This window comes from Condylura cristata, unplaced genomic scaffold (genome assembly GCF_000260355.1).
Source record: "Condylura cristata isolate star-nosed mole 26May11 unplaced genomic scaffold, ConCri1.0 scaffold00018, whole genome shotgun sequence".
NCBI lineage: Eukaryota > Metazoa > Chordata > Mammalia > Eulipotyphla > Talpidae > Condylura > Condylura cristata.
In genome coordinates this window covers 13,273,208-13,289,233 of record NW_004567119.1, presented here as the reverse complement: position 1 = coordinate 13,289,233, position 16,026 = coordinate 13,273,208, and positions in this window count along the sequence as shown.

The window sequence follows — 16,026 nt, the reverse complement described above, 5'->3', positions numbered from 1 at the left end:
GGAGCAGCAGGTGGGTCAGGAGAGGTCTGCTGTGTCATGTGGGTCAGCTCCCTGGCCGAGGTTCAAACTCATGCTGCAGTGGCTGGAATAGCTTCATAGTGCTGCGCTTTAACTCAGTACACCACCAGAGAGGGCCCCAAAATACCACTTTAAATAACAACAATTCATCCTCCAGAAATTAAGACATGGTAAAAAAGAGAATTATATGAATAGAGTAACAGCCCCTGGGGTACCACATGGAATACAAGTATACTCGCATCTGGAAGTTTCCTAGCTTCCCACCACCTGAGTCTTAAAATCAGTAGCACATATTTCAGGAATTGTATCGCAACAATAAGCTTCTAGCAATCACTGTAACAACAAACACCTCCAAACTCTCATTATCTTATAGCAAGAAATATTTTTTATTCAAACAGGCTATATGCGAGCTTGAATGGCCTATCACTCTTCTGGGTGATGCTAAGGATCCCCTCGTTATTTCAGGGTTCAGACTGAAGGATCGCCCCTATGATGTGCTCTTGTCAGGGAAGACACTCAAGGGGGCAGATGGGAAATGCAAAGACTCATTTAAAGTTCTGCTTGGACCCACACCCACAGAGATCCACTAGTCAAGCAGGGTATACAGGACCCCACCTACAGGAAGATATAGCAAGTTCTGAAGGCTAATTCATTGTGGACCTAGGGAACAACTGACAGTGTATATGAGGTGGCAGACTCCACATCTCGTCCATGACATAGGAAGCATTCAACAAATTTCAGCCCTTATTTCCATTTTTATTTTGTTGACTTCACATGATAATCCTGAGGGAAATATATATATATATATATATATATATTGCTTAAAAATGACATGTCAGAGTAACCAAATAGCTTGCTTACTTTGTTTTAATTTTGTAATGGCAGCAATAGAATTTAAAGCCAGATATCCTGACTCTATAGAAACACTATCCACAAGCAGTAATGGCGACCAGTGGAAACTAACTGCAGAGCTAACAGTGTCCTATGACAGTGTCTGACTTCAAACTTCACTTAGTAAATTTTGTGTAAATTATTGTTCATTCAGGCCCTCCCTGGTGGTGCAGTGGGTTAAAGCACAGCACTGAGAATCTAAAGCCGCTTCCGCATGAGTTCGATTCCCGCCTGCCCTGGAGGTGACCACAAGGCGTGGCAGACCTCTCCTGACCCGCCCGCTGCTCCCCTCAGCAGTGTACTTCGTTGATCTGCCTGTTCTGCTCCCCACTCTGTCTCTGGTGAAGCCTCTCACCGCCCCTGAGCCTCTGGCCTGTACCCCAGCTCTGTATGCACAAATAAATAAATCTTTAAAAAAAAATTATTGTTCATTCAAGTATATAGTTCTAGCCTTCAAGAATAACATTCTAATTTATTCCAAAATTTTAGCAGAAAAATTGACAAATAATAAAGCCTCCATAAGTGGTAAGCAAAAGAAAAGAAATTCAGTAACTAGAATTTTTTACTAAAATTTATCTTACTACTTCGTTTTTCATAGTAAGAAAAAAATTTTGTTGCTTTCTAAAGTCTACCATTATCTGCTTTATTAAAGTGATGAAATTAACCTTTCCTCTGAGGTATTTGTCAAACTTGAGAATGTGCTTGGAGAGAATCTGTGCTCTAGGGCCCCTTAAAATGTAGACTGTGATTAAACGAACGAAATGATACAGATATACACAACCTCAGGCCCATTTACTTCAGTGATGTTGTAACTTGCAAGGACTGTGAAAACTTAGCATTAAAACCAGCCAGGGCAAGCAGGGGACGCGCAACTTGCCAAGGCCCCCTCTGCCCACTTGCTGTCCTGGTTCTTTACCCACTGCACAATTGCAAGATTGCTCAGGCTTAGAAAATAACAACAAAGGGATTTACTTAACAAACCAGGAAAAACAAGAAGTACTGAGGCCCATCATGGCCGTTTACTTTACCCAAAGTCGCGTCCAGGACTGCCCAGTCCTGCACAAATGATGGCGTCTTCCTGCAACTGAGGATGGGCAGCTCTCTCCTCAAAGGCCACGTGTCCCAGATGGCATCTTCCCGCCACTGTGGACTGCAGCCGCCAAACTATAGGCCAGGACCCAGTTCACAAACCCAGCAAAGGATACAGCACGAGATGCTGCTCAGGCTGCCAACATGCCCCACTCAGCACCAAACAAACAATACACAAGACCACAGCTGTAGCAGCCAGAGGACCTGACAAACAGCCACTCACACATTTTAGTAAGACGCCGTCTCAGGTCTCCCGGCTTCTCCAGGCCATGCTTCAGCAAGACGCCTGTCTCCCGTCTTCGCTTCTCTCTGCCAGGCCTAACAAAACTTCTCCAAAAGGATAAGTCGGACAAGGCCTGACACGATGGCCTATGCCACGCAGCCCGTGCACACAGAGCCCAGCTCCAAAAAGCCTTCTCAGAGCTGTGAGGGCCTCTGGCGCCATCACAGCGCGCTCTGAGGCGGCGGCCGTTAGGCCGCCCCCTGGCGTCTGTGCACGGCGTCTCTCTCCTGCACATGCACGAAACTCCTTGGGCCCACTATTAGTCCTGTATATATGCTTTTTCTGTTTCTTCATTCCACTTTCACCTCTCTGGGGCGCTCTGTTTTTTACCAGCCAAACCCTCCAGGGCACCATCCCCAACAATTCACAGTTTCACCTAACAAAAACAGTGTGCGTCTCTAAAATTTGTGTTGAGGCCCTGACCCCAAAGGGGTGGTATTTGAAGATGGAGACTTGGGGGGGGATGATTCGGGTTAGATGAGGGGCTGCTCTGGAGACGAGGTGCGTGCCCTCATTAGAAACATTAGAGAGCTTTCTCGCCTCTAGTGTGAACGAAAGGGAAAGATCGCAAGCTAGCTACGCAAACATGGCCGCTGACGGTAGACAGGACCCAGGAGCCAACCATGCTGATTTCGGATTTCCAAACTCAGAACATGAGAAATAAATGTCTGTTGTGTGAGCCAAGCATTTTATAATGTTTAGTTACGGAAGCCCAGCTGACAAAGACATGCTGGGGATAAATGAAAAACACCTGTCATAGCGTAGGTTTGCTTTTGCTTAATGAAAACTAAGCAAAGCAGAGAGAAAACAACTAATGAGTAAGCCACAATTACTAAACAGAAGTGTTTACAAGCTGATTCTGATTTTTCTGCATGTAAAACAATGAAAAACTAGAAACACACTTTTTAGAATGTCTTCCTTGAGCCATAGTTAGCATTTCCCCCCATTTACCTTTTAACTGGATTCCAACACTCTTATAAAGGATTTTCTATCCCACTCAGCAGTTTTACAACACTTTATCTCATACATAATTGTGTGCAATCTTTACCTCTCACTTCTTTTTCTAGAAGTTTCCTTCACTCATAACTCCTTCAGTTAGTTGATTTTTCTCATAAAATTAACACATTTTGATGAGCCATTTCAAATCCTTTGTTGAAGACTTAATATTAGTTGTCTAGTACATCTTTTAGAGTGTAAAGATGAATGCAGTTTTCATGGATCATTTTTTAAGTATCTTCCCACAACTAGCTTAATTTATCTTTTATCAAGTGCAATTCCACCTTTAAACTGAGTTCTGAAATCCTAGGAACTAAGACCATATCAAATATTCTGAAAAGAAAGGGAAAGTAGATGTTAATTTTTCTCAGCAATTCACAATAAATACTTGCTGAATACCTGACATCATCAGGTATGACCTATGTAAGTTGTAATCAACAACAACAAATATATAAAAATTAAGTTTTTTCATAGGTAGAAAAAATAGACAAGGCAGTTTTTTTAAGTCACATTTCAGCTATATTCCCAGATCTCAAGGAATTTGGGAACAAAGATTAACATTTCCCTCATTAAGTTTTGATGGAACTCAAAATATTTCTATAATATTTTGCTCTAAATCAAGTGTAAGTCCTACTCTAAAAATATTTAGCATAGCATTACAATATTGTAGAATTATTAGTCACAACTAAAATTTCAGAGTTTTAATTTAAATGAAACAGACTTTCAATTAAACTATTAGGCTTAAAAAAAAAATGAATGTCTTCAATCCTTAAACCATATCTTAAATCTCATAGTTTTCTTGTTTTGCCAAATATTTTGAATGGCTGCCTAGCACTCTAACTTAGATTATTAGGTTTATATACACCAGGTTGGATATTTCTAAGTCTTTCAGTTTTTGATTTCTGTTAACTATGGTTTTAATTCCTGTAGTGCTCAACAATCCTTCGCTAAGCACTGTTCTTTGGACCAACTTATTTTGGTCTTTGAGATACTTATAAAAGTAGGGTTATTGACAGGTAACTCTGTATGTCTGAAAGACTCAATCATACAGATGCCTTTGTCTTCCTATGGCTTACATTCTTAAAAATAGGGTTTTTTTGCCTTTAAAAAAAAAAGTAGGGTTATTGAAATATTGAAACACAGAGGAAGTTTTAGTGGCATTTTGAAGATTATTCAAATGAACATAAGAACTGGACATAAAAAGATCATGAAAATTTTGGACAGACCTGTTTTTCCTCTGTCAAGGAACTGATATAAATTAGGCAAAAACAAAGGAGAAAAGTGCTAATGAAATCTCTACTTCCATGCAAAAGATCATTTTAGTTTAAATTTCCAGAAGAACATGCTGGAGTTGAGGGCATTTATCACTAGGCAAAGCACAGAGAAACGGTGTCAGTGTCGTCTTCAGATGACCAAATCAAGGCTTCAGTCCCTGAGGCTAAGGTGGATTAATTATCCATGAGTTCAATAACATGTTCCTAATATTTCTAAAAAATGAGTTTGAATCATGCCTTCCAGAAGCCCGGTGTGTAAGGGGAATAACAATTTGTGAATAATCTAGCATTTGTTTCAAAGAAATATGGTCATTTAAAATGTTGTTGTTTGATAAAAGCCAAGAGCAAAGTACCAGAAATTAACTCAGCAAAATCACTTATGAAAATACAAGTTTAATGGAGACCATGCATTAATTTACACACAGAACTTGAATTTGATTGGTGTTATAGATTGAACTTTTGTACATCCTAAAATCCATACACTGGATGTCTAATGTCCAAACTGATGGGACTGAAGTGGGGTCTGTGCAAGATCTCCCCATGGAGAGAGTCACCCTCATGAATGGGCGTTCTGATAAAATAAGCCTCACAGAGGCCCTCCCTGGTGGCGCAGCAGGTTGAAGCACAGCGCTGAGGGGTTTAAGCCACTTCCGCATGAGTTCGATTCCCGCCTGACCCGGAAGTGACCACATGGCGCAGCAGACCTCGCCCACTGCTCCCCTCAGCAGTGTGCTTGGTCGATCTGCCTGTTCCGCTCCCCACTCTGTCTCTGGTGAAGCCTCTCGCCGCCCCTGAGCCTCTGGCCTGTACCCCAGTTCTGGAAGCACAAATAAATGGATCTTTAAAAAAATAAAAAATAAGCCTCACAGAACTCTGTAAGCTCTTCCCAGAGTGAGGATATAGCAAGAAATCTGCAGTCTCAGTTGATATGCTCACACCTTAAGATTGGACTCCCAATCTCTAGAACTGTAAGCAACTCAGTGTGTTGTTTATAAGCCGCCCACTGTGTAGCAGCCAGGATAGACTAACGCAGCTGAATGACCAATCTGAAAGTTAGTTTTTTCAGTCAAAATTTGTGAACAACAGATTTTGTTTTAATTGATTGCTCTATCTATAGTCATTGGTCCAAGACTGAGACCTCCAGTAAATGCCTACCACGATCATTGCTTGTGAGAAAACGACAGGTCTAAGTAATAATGATGACACTTGCAGACACTATGTGCCAAGTGCCTTTTTACTTCTACCCTGTATATTAACTCAAACAACTCTAACAGCAAACTAAGAATGAGCTAGTGTTATTCTCTTTCTATAAAGAGGCCCATGTACCTTTCAAGTGTCATGCAGCACCAGTGGTGAAGTTAAGCTTCAAATGCATGCCAGACTCCATATACTATGCCATTAACAACTGAGATAGATTCTTCCTGAAAGAGGGATTACGTGATTTCAACTAAACAGTGAGACTTTACAACTTGTTAAGTAGGTTTAAATCTATTTTGTGTATGAGGTTTGTACAATCTTTAAACCAAAACTAATGTACAAATTAAAAACAATGATGCAATATAAAGTCACATCATTCAATAAAATAATGACATTATTTTGCTAAACCTAGAAATTAAAATTAGCTTTAACAGTATGGTGTGCCAAGTCAACTTTTATATTAAACCAGTTTCCAAAATTGCTTGTAGTAGTAGTCAGAGTACTAAGAGTAGAGATTGTGACTATTTGCATGAGTAGTTATAAAAATTACAGTTTGCTTCATGTGTTTATTTCCTAGATCAATTACAGTTCTTTGCAAAGTATAAAACAAAGCACCATGTTAAAAAATGTCAGTAAAATTTAGCTTACAAGTGTTTATGTGCCGGATATTAGACACAATACACACAATCATTATACATAAAAAGAAAAGGACAGGGAAAGGAATCAAGATACAGTCATGTGAGGGACAGATGGCTTAGAGAATCAAGATCTGGAAAGAGGAAGGGATGGGGGTGGAGAGTTAGGGGTAATCAAATTTTCACTACGGTATAGAAAACAACTACCTGAACAGCCCAAGAAAAACAAGTCCTCATTGTCTAAAGACATAGTGTTATTGAAACATTGCAGTCTTCCTTCTGTGGACAAGGATGCCAAATATTTTCTCTCACAGCACAAATATGTCCTTCCTGCCAGTGCAGATTTTGGTCTATTTTGTTTTTAACTTGGCATGCCTTTACTACAAAGAATGAGTAGGATAAATTCTCTCACTACTGGTTTCTACTTGAACTCCCTTTGAAATTTTATTTATATAGAACATTGTGAAATCAGTTAGCCTGAACATGGAGAAACCACATTTGTATAAGTAAATGCAAGTAAATTGTATGACAGTGTTAGGCTATAAAATAGTCCTGATGATTCATGATATGCTTGAAATATATTTCTAAAGTTTTTATCATTTAAAAATGTAAATTTCTCACAGAGCATTCTTGAACTCACTAGAATAGTTTCCAAATCTTCTAAAGACACTTTGAAAAATAAGTTATGACAAGAGACATGTCAAATTGTTATGGCAGAGGTAAAAATCAGGAGGAACATTGACTAATCAGAGAATGCTCACTTATTGGTAGAAAGATGAGTAAAGACAAATTGAAAGAATCAAGACAAATAAGACTTCCTGGCGTTGCATATCAAAATGGTAGTAGGACTGAAGTGTTGCTTTGCCTGTGATGATATACATAGACCAGATACAGATGGGTGTGGGAATTTCTCCTCTCAGACACTATATCACCCTGAAGAGATATATGCAACTTACACATGTTCATCACAGTATTATTTACAATAGCCAAGGTTGGGAACAACCTCAGTGCCCACAGCAGATGCTTGCAGATAGATGTGGTCTATATACAAAATGGAATACTGCTCAACTATTAAAAAAAAATTGAATTATTGCTATTTGTGAAACATGAATGGAACTTGAGGTAAGTTGCTAAGTGAAATAAGACAGAAAGAGAAAGACAAAGCCCACTCTGATGTGCTGTCACTCATCCAAGGAATCTATTTAAAAAACAACAACACAACAAGAAGCCACTAGACTGACAACAAAATGGAGGTTGTCAGTGTGGTAGGGGAAGAAGAGGCTGATTGAGGGAGTCAAGTGCATAGAGGTGTGTGGTGACGAGACCCACCTGGTGGTAGTGTGGGAAATCAAGGCATGAGCTGTCCTCCTGAAAACATAGTGTGGTATACTTAGCATTATAAACCAGTGGTGCCTCAATTACAAAGAAAGAAAAAGGGTTGCTTCAGGCAGAGCTCATATATTAAATCAGATACATAAAGTTTAGCACAGCTCCCGCACAAGGATGACACACACAAATTCATGAAGTGTTTCATATTTTAAAAAAGACCGAAGGAAGGAACTCACCAAGCCCTCGACTTCAGTTCAAGCTTGGGTACTTCCCAGGTGGAATACTACAAGAGGTACAAGAAGAAATGGGACCGTGGACAAGCTCCTCTCGCCCGAGTCCTGTGCCTGCAGCCTCACCAGCTGGGAGTGCTGGTCAAGCAATCAGGGCTCGCTGTGTGAGCTGGCCAGCTGAGAACACGCTGTCAACATAAACTCGTGCCTCCTTACTCTGAAATTAGACTAAGAGGAGTAAAGTGCTTTCGACGTGAGAGATTTTAACTAAAAATCATTTCTGAATATAAAGGGCTAGGTTTTCAGCTGCCTATGTTCTGAGAGTTGGGTTGTCCATTTTACAAGGTCTACAAAGGAGCAGAGAGCCAGGGATGTGACCTGAAAGAGCTAATACTCATCCCAAATGGTCTTCCGCAGCTACGCTGATGTAGTCAGTAAAGGCCTCTGGACACTTGAATTACAATTGGAAAATTTATTCAGTCAATGTATAAAATGTGACTGGAGTCGTACATTCTGAAGGTGATACTTTACATTGACTTATTTTTTGTCACCAAGGACCCAGGGCATTGACTTCTGGCGAGCGTGGCAGGCATGTCAAAAGCCCTTCCAGGAACATTTCTCATAACCTTGACAAAATATTGCATTTTCTATAAATCATGGTGCCTCCTTGTCAAATATGAAGCAATATCTTGGCAACGAGCTTATGGATTTGTGAGTATGCATACAAAAAGGGGGGAGTACAGTGTGCCCTTTGTGAGAGGAAAATAAGTCAATGAGCATTTATGCAATGACTGTGTGACAGCAATTAACCATTTGGGAAACGTGGACTGAAGTTACTCACCCAAGACCTATCATTAGTGCTAATGCGATACCCCTGGGGCTCCATTCACTCAAAAATATATCTAATAAAGAACAAGGTGGTCAAGGTTTACTTGCTGCTTCATCCCCATTTTAATAAATTTAAAAGCATTTGCAACCCCTATACCTCTCCGTTCTGATATGTGCCTCTAATGGGAGTTCACACAGCTTAATCACTACTTACCTTGTTGAAAATAAAATGCCTCAAAGACCGTGGCGGAAGCAGCCTGAGTCATGCTTATTCGGACCACTGCTGCCTGGGGAAACTCGTGGTGGTTCCAGTTCTTTGCAACAGGTGGTCCTGTTATGTTTGCCTGTGCTGGAAAGGAGGGTCTTCTCACAGAAAGTCTTGTGGGCAGCAGGCGGCTTGCCAAGTGCCTTGGGATTATTCGTTAGTCTTCAAAAGTACATTAAGTTTGCTATTTTCCAAGTGGCCTGGAGGATTTTATTGCTTTGGTCAATTTAGATTTTGAAATGTAATATGTTGGGCCTATAGTTGAATGTTCTTGTTTTCAATACTTGAAAGACAGATTGGGGGCTAAAAATTTCATGTGTTGGCAATAAACCGGCACTGTAAAATTACATTAAGAGGCAACAAGTATGGTTTTTATGTGAATGTGTAAGTTCAAACATAAAATAAATCCTATTCCACATTTGTTAAGCTCTATATTAGAGTAATAAATAAAATCTACTAACACTAATACCGTTGTGGTTTCTATACTTATAGTCAAAATAATTTATTGTGGAAACAAACTTACAGATGCAGCGATATATTCTAATATTCAAAAAACTCTAATTAAACCATTTAATTTGGCTTCTTTTGAAGATAAAATGCTGTTGAAATATGTACCCATTAAACAAATTATTTGTGTAAGCAAATATATTTTACTAAAATAGATAAATCTATTTAGTTTCAAGAGCAGTAACAAAATCAAGCAGCACATAAGCAAGTTGGTAAAATCATAATTCAGAGTAGCTAAATGGTACCTGTCTTGGTGTCTTCTCTCTTACACATCAGCCACGTGACTCTGGCGAATTTTCATAAAGTTTCCAAGTCTCAATGTCTTTATCTTTAAAACTAGGTAAAAAAGCTGGGCGCTCCCTGGTGGTGCAGCGGGTTAAAGCACAGCACAGAGAAGCCACCTCTGCATGAGTTCAATCCCGGCCTGCCCCGGAGGAGATCCACATGGCAGGCAGACCTCTCCTGGCCGGTCCGCTGCTCCTCTCAGCAATGTACCTCGTCGATCTGCCTGTTCTGCTCCCCACTCTGTCTCTGGTGAATCCTCTCACCCTCCGCATGTCTGGCCTGTACCCCAGTTCTGTAAAAATAAATAAATAAATCTTTAAAAAAAAAAAAAACTAGGTAGAAAGCTGGCTTATATGTTTATAGACTTAGCTGGAAATTTCCACATAGCATATATTTTTCATAATTGCTACCTACTAGATTTATTCGGTCAAAATTAATTAGCCAAATATCTGTTAAAGTCTATTAAGTGCCAGTAATTATGACTAAGTATTTAGGGATAAGCTAGTGAGGGAAAACTGACAGACTTTATTTCAAAAAAATAAACAGGGCCTCCCTGGCAGTGCAGAGGTTAAAATCTCAGCAATATCAAGCTATCATCAGCCATGCAGCACAAGTTCAATCCCTGGCCATGGAGCTGACCCACATGGTGCTGCAGACCTTTCCTATCTTGCCTTCTGCTCCCCTCAGCAGTGCACTTCAGTAGATTCACCTGTTCTGCTCCCCACTCTGTCTTCTCTAATGAACTCTTTCACCCTCCCCCACACACACACACACTTCTGGCCTACACCCCACTTCTTCTATGCATAAATAAATAAAACCTTTAATAAATAAATAAACAGCCAAAGCAACCACAGAACTAACACTCCTGGGTGACATAGTCAATCAGAGAATGCCACTAACAAATTTAAAATTGTAACTACGAAAGGTACATGGCTCTGTGAAATCAATAAATGAAGTAAAGAAGAGGTAAGGTTTCTTTGAAAAAGTGATGAGTCAATTGAGATATGAAGGAAAAGTGGCAACATAATGAGAAGGATTTTCCAGGAAGCTGTGCATGATGAGGCTGCTGTTTATTAGACAAAAGAAAAAAAAATTCAGAAAACATTAGGGGCGGGAGGGCTGTGTTGTGGATAAGCACTAGCGTGAATGTACATACTACTCTGTTTCTTCTTTGCTGACTTATTTCAGACCTCTCTATAATTCACAGCTATCTCAAAAAAAAAAAAAAGCTTGATTTTCCAACTCTATAGTGTTTTAGAATTACAGGTGAAAGGACACCCACACACCCACGTTCTTGTCTTTACAGGATGACTGCAAATGTAAAAGGAAACACAATGTCATTGCTGACCACCAGCAGAATTTAGGACTTATGCAGAGAAATGCAAAGAAAGTTTCTTAGATAACTGACTTCCTGTAGCTGTTAGTCTCAATCCAAGTGTGTCTCATACTGAAACAGATGAAGACAAAAAGCAGTACAGTACATGAAGTGAAATGAACAAAGATTTATTATAGCTTGATGGGCTCTGAGATCAGCTATAAATGTCACATAATAAATGGGCTGAAAGAGTGTGCTTTAGTTGGGAAAATAATGAATTTAATAACATAAGCTGTAAAATAGTTTACATTACTGCTAGTATAGACCTCGTCAGCATTTCCATTTAAATTCTATATTAAGCATTCAAATTCTTGTTTATCCATCTGGCATAAATCAAACAGATGAATTTGTTAAGGGATTTTTGGCTCATGTTGCTCTTCAAGTAAATGAATTGATTCATAATAACTTACAACTTGCTCCTGCTGGAATAAAAGCAATATGATCATTTTTGTGTTGGGTAATAAGAACCTCAGCATAAAGAAGCTGAAGAAAATATTTTAATATAACAGCTCAGATATTTTTAGGCAGGTAGCAAAATATGTGCTAGAAAATGTCCTACTGATCTAAGCGAACACATTTTCTTTTCTACTAATGCTCTCGATACCTTCAGGTTTACAAAAAGGTAATGGAGGCCAAGTCCACAATTAATAATAGGGCATTTGGTTTTCTTTTATGCTCAGAGCACAAAGGAAATACTAACACTGAAAGTCATGAAAAAAAAAAAAAACTAAGCTTTTCACTGCTCAGGAGTCAGAGTTCAGTAACGTTAACTTTAAAATATTCGTCTCATGAGCATCATGTAGAGGTTATTCAAGAGATGGCCACTGAGAGCTGCAGTCTGAAAGCACGAGCTGTATATGGCTGTGGAGTCCTTGGAATATGGCAGATCCAAGTGGACCTGTGTTGCGAGTGAGACTCAAACCACATTTCAAAAGGAACGTGAACTATCTGTAAGCGACTTAAGTATCTGTCCTCAAGTGCAGAAGCAGGGAAGAATGTCACTCTTGCTTTTAAAAAATGAATAGCTGGGGCCCTCCCTGGTGGCGCAGCGGGTTAAAGCACTGCACTAAGAAGCTGAAACCACTTCTGCATGAGTTCGATTCCCGTCCGCCCCGGAGGTGACCACATGGCGTGGCAGACCTCTCCTGACCTGCCCACTGCTCCCCTCAGCAGTGTACTTCGTTGATCTGCCTGTTCTGCTCCCCACTCTGTCTCTGGTGAAGTCTTTCGCCGCCCCTGAGTCTCTGGCCTGTACTCCAGTTCTGTATGCACAAATAAATAAATCTTTAAAAAAAAAAAAATGAATAGCTGGAATGATTTCAAATCCAGAGTTTCTCTGTAACGAAAGTGGCCATGTGCTGAACCCTGTATCTATCATTTGGAAAGTGGTGGGGTTTTTTTGTAGTTGTTTACAGGACTGAGGTACAGGCCAGAGGTGTGGTGAGTGAGAGGGTTCACCAGAGACAGAGTGGGGAGCAGAACAGACAGATTGATGAAGTACACTGCTGAGGGGAGCAGCGGGCAGGTCAGGAGAGGTCTGTCTCGCCATGTGGGTCAGCTCCCTGGCCAGGGATCGAACTTGAGATACAGTGGCTTCAGAGCTTTGTAATGTGGTACTTTAACCTATTGCGCCACCACAGAGAGCCCCTGGAAAATGGTACTTATTAAGAAAAGCAATGCATATTGACAAGACTGTAAAAACTATTGTTCAGGGAATGTATGGAGAAGGATCTCGTTTGTAACATGGCACTGGGTTCAGCAGGTCAGGGCCAAGAAGTGGGTGCGCAGCATCATTTTCATGCAAATCACTGATCATCCCCCTAAGGGATACTTTTGTGTTTCTCTCTCCTCCTCCCCTCCAACACCACCCCTACCCCATGACCATCTCCACTTCTAACCAGCTGATCTGGGATTTGGCAATGTTGAGAGGGAACAAGACTACAGGTGTTAGAACTCAGTTGCTCTAGTACTAAGCACAATTTGGCAATTAATGTGTCGCCAGTCCAAACAAACCCTGGTCACCTGGCTAAGGCACCTTCACAAGTAGGGTGCTGATTTGCTGAGACCTGAATGGCATGTCATGAGCAGAGGGTTGTCCTGTCACGAATCATCCAAAGGACAACAAGAGAAAGCTGTTCCTGGCATGACACACAAGGTATTGGTGAAGCAAAGGGCCTTGTATACAATGGGACAATATTAGCTTCTTGGGCCTTTTGCCAAGTGGTCCAACCTGGGCTTCACCTGTAAACATTATGAACACAATGAAGAAATAGGACTCACTTCCATTTTTCACTTCCAGCACCTAAAGGGCTACATCAGTCATTGTTCAAATGTCTCTCTTCTTGCTGGAATTGAATTCTTTTGACTGCAGTGCAATGTACGATTGGTTCATTTATTCACTTAGTGTTTTATTAGCTTCGTTATCAAGGAAATACTACATTCTGGTAACAAACTGGATGTGAGAAATTAAGTAACACATCAGCTGCAGTTGCTACACAGGAACTGTATATTCAGGGTAAAACGGATGTCAGGCAGATACGTGTACAAAAATGACAGTGTTGATATATAAGAACAAAACAGGTAGTGTGCAAAATTCCATGGGATCATCGATTCGCTGACTACTCTTGAAGCTGGGGAAGTCAGCAGCCACTGTCTTCTTCTGAAAAAGAATGCGCTATTTCAAGATCCACGTATATCATATTAAATAATTTGCTTCTTCTGCCTGTGCTTTTGATGTCCTATCCAAGGAAGTATTGCCTAGAACAAGGTCATGACGTTTTTCCCCTGTTTTCTTCTAGTTTTTAATTCTTATTGAGACAATACTTGTGAATGATATAATTAAGAGTCTAATTCTTTTGAATGTGACTACCATAAGTGACTCCATTTTGAGTCTAGTCAGATTACTCTAACATTGTATTGGCAAAATATAGAGCATGTAGTAGAGTCCGGCAAGGCCCAACTCTACTACAGAAGCAAAGATCCAGGCAGGAAGGTGCATCAGTGCTTCCAGTCAAAGCAAAACTGGAGCAGAGGTGGTGGTGATGAAGACAGGTGAGCTCTGGTAGTATTTTATATCTATGTATAAAGTGGATGGAAGAATTCAAGATCACTCTATGATACCAATGGTACTAAATACAACCAGGCAAAGGCTATGGAGAAAGATAAAGTTGAATTTGTTGAGTGCAAGAAGGTAGCTTTGATGCCTGTCATAGGCCATTGCATGTAGTTGAGTTTGCTTAGTTAAAAATCCTTCCAAATCTTCAAGAATCTTCATTACCATTAGTTAATGGTAAAGTTTAGCTAGTTTAGTTATTTGAATTTGAATTGCCACTAGTTAAAGACTGATCTGCATGCTTAACAGTGACAGCATGCGTTTCTAGTGACTTTATTGGTATGTGGTGTAAAATTTTTTTTACATATTCTAAAACTATGGGTCCCATTAGGGTTAATTACTTCTGGGGTGTATTGATTGATAAAAGGTCTAATGACAAAACACCACCCTGAATCTTTATTAAAATTCAAGCATAAATCACACATTCGAAATAAAACAGTGCATTTGTTTATGCAATGCATTATTTATTCAATCAACAGAAAAATATTTAGTTATGGAATCATAGAGCAATCTCTTGAAATAATTTTAAGTTTCCAAGAGGCCTGCAGACTACCCCCTGGGCCTTAATTTTTTTTTTTTTTTGGTTTAATTAGCACATCATAGAAATAAAAATAGGAAAAGCTTAGGAAGTCAGCATCATTAACATTTAATAATTTATTCTATATACTTCAAAATCCAGCCTAACTGAAAATTTTAAATCAATGAAATTTTGACATTTCACAGGGCAGAATGTTGTTCCTTATAAAAACCTAGATAATAAAAGATTTTTCTAATAATCCAGTCTTCTTGGTTCAGGGCTAATCTCTGTTACACTGATTTTCCCGTTACCCCATTTTGGCATTTTATGAACCTCTGTCTGTACTTGTTTCTCGATACCCTAAACTGGGGGAGGGGGGGATGGAATCTGATCTCAGCATGCTCAATTTGGCTACATATATTTATATGAGATTTAATTCTCTTTTACTACTACATCTGAATATTGTATAAATCCTCAAATAAATTATGGAAGTTTCATTTTCTCATTAGCAAACCTGATCGATCCTACACACTGGTTCTGCTACTTAGCACATAAAATATTCATTCTTTAATGTGACAATTAATTGAAGCTGCCTGCAACTAATAGTTTTTAACATCACAGAGTTACTTGGGTCAATAGGGAGCAGAACTGAAAATAGTAGAGATATTGAATTCAGTCACTGCAGCTATTAAGCTCCTTCACAAGCATTTTAATGTTGAAATTAGCTGTTCTATAATCATTATATGAATGAAATCCTTTCTAAAAATCTCACTCAATTTGATGATTTATATGTCTAATACTAATTAGTTCTTTCAGTAACTTTAATTTTTGTTTATTGTTCACTGTTACTGAAGGACCATTATCTTACATCCTGCCAGTGTTCTGACAATACAGGATTTCCCCACACCCAGAGGCAGTCACCATGGCCCTCCCCCACACAGTCCATGGTGCACTCCCCCAGACCGGGGGTTTCACCCTCCCCACCCATTCTGAAAGCCTAAGATCAATGGTCAGTTTTCAAGATTTGATTTGCAAGTTTTTCTCCATCTGAGCCTTTGTTTTTCTATTTTGCACATCTAAGAGATATCATCTGATATTTATTTTTCTCATAAGAAGTGATTTTAAATCTCAATAGCTCTCACAGTCAGTTCTCCCAATATCTCAGAAAGTTGTTGCCTAAGGTAATTGGTTTACT